The sequence below is a fragment of the Aristolochia californica genome, unplaced genomic scaffold (genome assembly GCF_029961685.1).
Source record: "Aristolochia californica isolate CCGP_79_NKW_82.1479 unplaced genomic scaffold, dmAriCali1.0.hap1 SCAF_420, whole genome shotgun sequence".
In the NCBI taxonomy this organism is placed as follows: Eukaryota; Viridiplantae; Streptophyta; class Magnoliopsida; order Piperales; family Aristolochiaceae; genus Aristolochia; species Aristolochia californica.
In genome coordinates, this window is record NW_027182127.1 from 15,001 (window position 1) to 22,609 (window position 7,609).

At 34.7% G+C, this 7,609-nt stretch overlaps 2 non-coding genes across 2 annotated transcripts; one reads left to right on the forward strand and one right to left on the reverse strand.

Annotated features, from left to right (window-relative positions):
- Positions 1-5,075: 5,075 nt before the first annotated feature.
- Positions 5,076-5,148, reverse strand: TRNAF-GAA (transfer RNA phenylalanine (anticodon GAA)). Its single transcript has one exon. It is a non-coding gene; the product is annotated as a tRNA-Phe (tRNA).
- A 1,984-nt stretch (positions 5,149-7,132) lies between these two features.
- On the forward strand, positions 7,133-7,205 carry TRNAT-UGU (transfer RNA threonine (anticodon UGU)). Its single transcript has one exon. It is a non-coding gene; the product is annotated as a tRNA-Thr (tRNA).
- The last annotated feature ends 404 nt before the right edge of the window (positions 7,206-7,609 follow it).

Below are 7,609 nucleotides of genomic sequence, written 5' to 3' on the forward strand. Positions count from 1 at the left end.
AAAAGATTAATTAAAAAATAGGAAAGGGTGGGTAGAAAAACTTATTAGAGACCATTGACTCCGGTATCTAATAAGTTATACCTACTATTGGATTTGAACCAATGACTCCTGCCGTATGAAAGCAATACTCTAACCGCTGAGTTAAGTAGGTCATTTATCATCACAAAGAAAAAAAAAAGGAAGACCCCTCGCATGGGCATTATAGATGGAATACTACTTCTAAGCAATACCAATCTTTGTCAGTAAAGGGGTCAGAGAGCTATCATATGGGACCATAGAATATCCATCTTGACAAGATATTATCTAGATGTTAAGATATCTATGACAAGGGCTATAGCTCAGTTAGGTAGAGCACCTCGTTTACACGCGCGCCAATGCTTTTTCAGGGGAGTTCATCATGCAATCAACAGAATTGATCTTATTGATAAATCGGTGTCTTACTCCATGGATTCGAGGGAACAAGAGAACAATAGCCTGACAAATCTTTGGTTCGGTCCGATTCAGGTACCAATTTAAAATAGAACCCATCATTGATTTGATAATTGATAAGGTGAATACCTAGTCTATTCAATGCTAGGCATAATGGGTATAAGGACCTCAAAATAACATAACCTCTTTTCGCCCTATGAGCTTTAAGGTGTATGAAGTATCATATTTGACTCTTTGAGCGGAGCGATAGAGACTCAACCTAACTTAGGTTGATCTAGGCCGGAGGCAGACCTACGTCAAGGCAATCCTTCTTTGAAAACACTTTGGTATTGCTCCTGGATCAGAATACAAAAAATGAATCAGAGCACGTGGAACCATCTCGTTATCTTCCTGTCAAGAAAAAGTATGGTGGACTAGCCGATTCTTATATCAGTTAACGAAAGAGCCCAATGCAAAAAAAATGCATGTTGGGTCTTTGAAACAGTTCGAATCATTTAGATAATACTCAGTTTGATCTGTTTTACCGAGAAGGTCTACGGTTCGAGTCCGTATAGCCCTATATATTTTGACATCCGTGTCATTTTGACATTTTTGTGTAGCTCTCATTTTCCTCACATTAGTGCTTGTGGCTGGCCCGCGCGGTGGGTTGGCAAAGCAAGTAGTCTTCTGTTTCTGCACAATACTTATTTTTTTTTTATTCCAACCTAATCTAATTCAATTGTTCATCATTCCAATTCTACTGGTCCTTCCTTCCGATACAGACTTTATGCAAGCAAGAAGATTGGGGGCCCTGTTTGAACTTGCACGGGCTGGGGATCCTTCTGACTCATCGCTTTGTTGTTCCACAATAACTCCAATGCAGTGCATTGTTTCAGAGATAAAAAATGGACGCTAACCTATAACCTAAACGTATCAACGTTTGCACCCTCTTCTATTTCTATGAGTCTATTTTTGGATTTGGTCTGTCGAATCGTTCAACAACGCCTGATTCCATTAGAAGTATCTTATGCGGATCATTTATGATTCAGCCGATTCTACGACTGTGGTACACTCCATTGTGTAGGTTTACTTCAAAGGAAACAAACCTTTTTATTGTCACGAAACCTAACCCCTTGGGTAGTCTTATCAGATGTTATTAACAAGTATTTCAAATCATTTCAAATCGCGATTTTGAGTCCTAGAAATTGGTCCGAAATGGAATGACTTCTTCAAGACTTCTATTCTAAGTCTAATTAAATAACTCGATTCTTTATTCTCTCTAGGGGGACCATCGGGGGTAGGGAGTACAAGTCAAAAGTCTATAATTTGGTATAGGAATCCATGAGTTGTTATATATCTATTTATATGGAAATATGGAAGTTTATATGGAAATATGGAAGGATTTCTCACAATTTAACAGATTGAATCAAATCAATTAAGTATAAATTTGGGACAAAGGGAGAGAATCTAATTGGCCGATGCATTCTATTTCCGTATCTGTATCGAATCAATAGACAGAATGACGATCCTCTAACCAGACCCTAATGAAAAGAATACATCAACACAAACCAAGTGGAATATACCATAAATCCTAAGATAGAAATCCCTAGGCATTCTACTACATCTGACTATTTGTGTTGTGATATTATAAAAGAAAAAAAAAAAAGAGAGAAAAATTTACCCAAGCCAGGCTTATTATTTATTAGAATTTTTATTCTATTATTATTCAAATTATATTAGAAATTTTGATATAATATATATTTATATTATATTAAATATTAATTCAATTTCATATTTTGAATTTTCTGTTAATTTAAATATTAATTAATATATTAATATAACATTGTTATGTTATATATTTATATTTAATATTTTTTTTTATGATTTTATGAATAGAAATAATATTCATATTATTTTCATATTATTTCAAATAGTCTTTAATTACTTTTTTATTTTAAGAAAATCCGAAACAAAACAAAGTGAGAGAGTTTTTTTGTATAAAAACATAATATGTCTACATCCTGAATGGAATCGAAGTAAATGTAAGTGGGATTCCGTTGGATGAATCTTGAAACGAGACATGATTCATAGCAAACAAATGAAACTACGTGGTTCCACCCTAATTGGTGTTTCGACTAAATAGTTATGAATAAATTGACAATTAAAATTCGAATTGACTAATTCGGTATATTCCACATTAATAGGAGTGCATCTATGTTTCTGCTTCACGAATATGATATTTTTTGGGCATTTCTGATAATATCAAGTGTTATTCCTATTTTGGCATTTTTTATTTCCGGAGTTTTAGCCCCGATTAGTGAAGGACCGGAGAAGCTCTCCAGTTATGAATCGGGTATAGAACCAATGGGGGATGCTTGGTTACAATTCCGAATCCGCTATTACATGTTTGCTCTAGTTTTTGTTGTTTTTGATGTTGAAACGGTCTTTCTTTATCCATGGGCAATGAGTTTCGATGTATTGGGTCTATCCGTATTTATAGAAGCTTTCATTTTCGTGCTTATCCTAATTGTTGGTTCAGTTTATGCATGGCGAAAAGGAGCATTGGAATGGTCTTAACCCCTGAATCCTCAGACAATAAAAAAGAAGGAAAAGGTTACATTGAGACAGTTATGAATTCTATTGAATTTCCGTTACTTGACCGAACAGCCCAAAATTCAGTTATTTCAACTACACCGAATGACCTCTCGAATTGGTCAAGACTCTCCAGTTTATGGCCACTTCTCTACGGTACCAGTTGTTGCTTCATTGAGTTTGCTTCATTAATAGGATCTCGATTCGACTTTGATCGTTATGGCTGGTACCAAGATCAAGTCCTAGGCAGGCGGACCTAATTTTAACAGCCGGCACGGTAACAATGAAAATGGCTCCTTCTTTAGTGAGATTATATGAGCAAATGCCTGAACCGAAATATGTCATTGCTATGGGAGCTTGTACCATTACAGGGGGGATGTTTAGTACCGATTCTTATAGTACCGTTCGGGGAGTCGATAAGCTAATTCCTGTGGATGTCTATTTGCCGGGCTGCCCACCCAAACCAGAGGCAATTATGGATGCTATAACGAAACTTCGTAAGAAAGTCTCTCGAGAAATCTATGAAGATAGAATTGGGTCTCAACAGGAAAATCGATATTTTACTACCAATCACAAGTTTCATGTTGAGCGAAGTACTCATACTGGAAATTATGATCAAGGATTACTCTACCAGTCCCCATCTACTTCAGAGATACCTTCTGAAGCATTTTTCAAATACAAAAGTTCAGTGTCTTCCCACGAATTATTGAATTAGGAAAGGCAGGATGCTTTTGTGTTGTCCAGGATAACAAGCAGTGGGTCAATCTTCATAAATTTCATCGGCAATTTGAAATACTCATACAAATGTGGGAGAGATCAAGAAGATGCAGGGTCGTTTATCCGCTTGGCTAGTCAAGCATGAGCTAGTTCATAGATCTTTGGGCTTCGATTACCAAGGAATAGAGACTTTACAAATAAAACCCGAGGATTGGTACTCCATTGCTGTCATTTCATATGTATATGGTTACAATTATCTACGTTCCCAGTGTGCCTATGATGTAGCACCAGGCGGATTGTTAGCTAGCGTGTATCAATCTTACGAGAATACAGTATGGTGTGGATCAACCCGAAGAGGTATGCATAAAAGTATTTGCCCCAAGGACGAATCCTAGAATCCCGTCTGTTTTCTGGATTTGGAAAAGCGCAGACTTTCAAGAGCGGGAATCCTATGATATGTTGGGAATCGCTTATGAGAATCATCCACGCCTGAAACGTATCTTGATGCCCGAAAGTTGGCTAGGCTGGCCTTTACGTAAGGATTATATTACCCCCAATTTCTATGAAATACAAGATGCTCATTGAATGATAAGATGAATGATAAGAAACTAATCTTCACTTATACGACTCCAGATATTCAAGGAATCTTTTTACGTTCTGTTCTAGATGAAACGGAGTAACTGCCTTTCATTCGTACTATGGATGGGCTGCTAAAGAAGCTTCATTTAGATTCTCAAATTTTGAAGAGTCCCATTTCAGATGAGCAGAGCCTGTAGGATGAATCAAAAGAGTTCTGCACCATGAACTTTGTACCGCGCGCATCGCTTAGATGGGGCCACGGAAAGCTGCATAGAAGGGAGTGAATAAATGGAAAGTGAAGAAATAGAATATGAAATAAAATCGTAAATTCTGAAATAAAAAAAGAAAAATTCAGAAATTAAATAAAATAAAAAAGGATCGGATTTTTTGGACTGTCTCTGAAATGAACCCTGCCTTTTCCTATCCTTCAACTCCTCCAGACTAGTCTTTTAGGGTTTTCGACCAACTAACTTCGACTTCGGATATGTATGAAGTATTAACATTCTTTTTGTGCGGGAAGAGATACAGTATGAACAAACAAACAAAAAAGAGGAGGGAACGGAATCCAATTATTTTCTTTACTCATATCTTTACCCATCTACTCGTTTTTTACCCATCTACAAGACGGAGGCGTCTATCTATACATCTAGATGTAGATGGATAAATATGTATTATGCTCTGGACTATTAACGCATATAATATTAAATAATATTAATATGGGTTCTGACTCTATTGATTTATTTGTATGAGTATCTTATCTATTCGATACATTAACCACGTGCCAGGAACCAGATTTGAACTGGTGACACGAGGATTTTCAGTCCTCTGCTCTACCAGCTGAGCTATCCCGACCATTCTCGATGCATGATCCTACTAAAAGAAAAAGAAAGCTTGGGCCTATGTCAATGAAAGGGACTCAAAAAGCATTAACTTACCTAAATAAAGTCGGTAATTTGTTGGATCTTCAAAAAGGAGACTTTGTAAATGTAAGTGTAAGAGTAATGATATGAACTGTGAAAGGTTCCGTAATGGAGATTCTTTGCCCATCCATATATGGATGGGCATTTGTACGTATATCATATCTATCACAGTGAGAAGAGAGAAAGATTTCTGCCGGATCCATTTGTGAAAGAGTAGAGTAAGTGAAAAACATATCTAATTTTGAACCACTGATAAAAAAAAAAGAGGATAAATGCTTAGGGAGTCAAATAGGCCTTTTATTGGGGATAGAGGGACTTGAACCCTCACGATTTCTAAAGTCGACGGATTTTCCTCTTACTATAAATTTCATTGTTGTCAGTATTGACATGTAGAATGGGACTCTATCTTTATTCTCGTCTCACTCGATTAATCAATCCTTAAAAAGATCTATCAGACATCCTTAAAAAGATCTATCAGACTCTGGTGTGATAGTCGATTTGATCACTGACTATTCGATTCTTCCTTCTGCTTCTGAAATTATTATTCTGAAATTTTTAGAAAAAAAAAATATGGATTCGGGTCGTGATTAATCTTTGATATTTCAGTACGTATACGTACATATCTAGGGTCATCCCACTCTGGAGTTTCGATAGAAGGATTCTTCTACAATGTAGTAAAGTCAACCCCATTCGTTAGAACAGCTTCCGTTGAGTCTCTGCACCTATCCTTTTTTTTTTCTGAAAACAGGATTTGGCTCAGGATTGCCCATTTTTAATTCCAGGGTTTCTCTGAATTTGGAAGTTACCACTTAGTAGGTTTCCATACCAAGGCTCAATCCAATCAAGTCCGTAGCGTCTACCAATTTCGCCATATCCCCCTCCCTCTTCCTTATGAGAAAGAAATCACATTGTGACCCCCCCCTTCTTTTCTTTCATTTATCTTGGAGCCGTTGAATTCATTAGATACAGGCCCTTATTCCTATATCAAAGAGGTGTGTCCCTATTATATTTCTTGACCAGCTTCTTTCATCCCTATCGGAGTGGCGGGCCCATATTTGATATGATCCAATCAGAAATGATTCTATCATTGATGTATCCGCAATTCAATATGGATGGATATATCCCACGTCACATATATATATATGTCTTTACAACCCCTTATTTTTTTAGCGCTATTTGGAATACTGGAACGGTCGATATTCATTCTTTTTTTATCGTCTTATCCCCTCCCTTTCCGAATGAAACCAGAGGAATGTCTCATTATGCTCTGGACTGCAGCCTTATCTTTATCTTATCCTTTCCTTTATCTTATCCTTTCCTTAGGAAGGATCTCCTATACTATAGGAATTCCTATAGTGTAAATAAATAGAATTTCTAAATTTCTATAACTATATATAGAATATATAACTAAGCTAATTTTTATTTTTTAGTTTATTTTATTAAGATTAAGTAATTAATATTACTAATATTACATAATCATAATATAATCTAATTAATATTAATAATATAATATATTAATATTATATTATTATTTATTATTACATAACAACATTAATATTAATAATTACATTATTAATATTAATGTTGTCATAATTAATATTATATTCTATTTAATATTAATATTGTATTATTAATATAATATTGATATTGTATTTATATAATTGTATTTGTATTTATATAATTGTATTTATATATATATATATTATATATAATAATAATAATTAATAATAATTATAATAATAATAAAAACAAACTACTCTTTATTTATTATTATAATTATATTAATTATTAATAATAGATATTAATAATAGATAAATAAATAGATAAATAAAATAAAAAAATAAATAAATAGCTAATTACTAATAGCTAAGTCCCAGTAGTTTCCCGAAATCCTATGCACTATTTCTGTTATGTGAGCCCGCTTAGCTCAGGGGTTAGAGCATCGCATTTGTAATGCGATGGTCATCGGTTCGATTCCGATAGCCGGCTTTTCCATTTATTCGATTTTTTCCATGATTGATATTGATATTGATAATGTCTCCTTGAGATCAAGAGAAATTGAAAAGACTTTTCAATTTTCTCCAAATGTCGGGTCAACATAGTATGTTACGGGAACTCCCAACTATGAATAAAAAGAATAAAAAATGGATTGAAGCTGTTAGATCTCTACAGAACAAGAAAGGGATACTTAACTTCCTATATATAACTATATAAAATAATCTGGTTATTGAGACAATTCATCTCATTCTTCTTTATAGTATTTCAGCGAGTTTAGCTTCGTTTATCGTTTAGTTCAGTCTTAATTTTTTTATTCTGTGAAATCCAATTTCAATAAAATAAGGAGTCTTTATGTCTCGTTACCGAGGGCCTCGTTTCAAAAAAATACGCCGTCT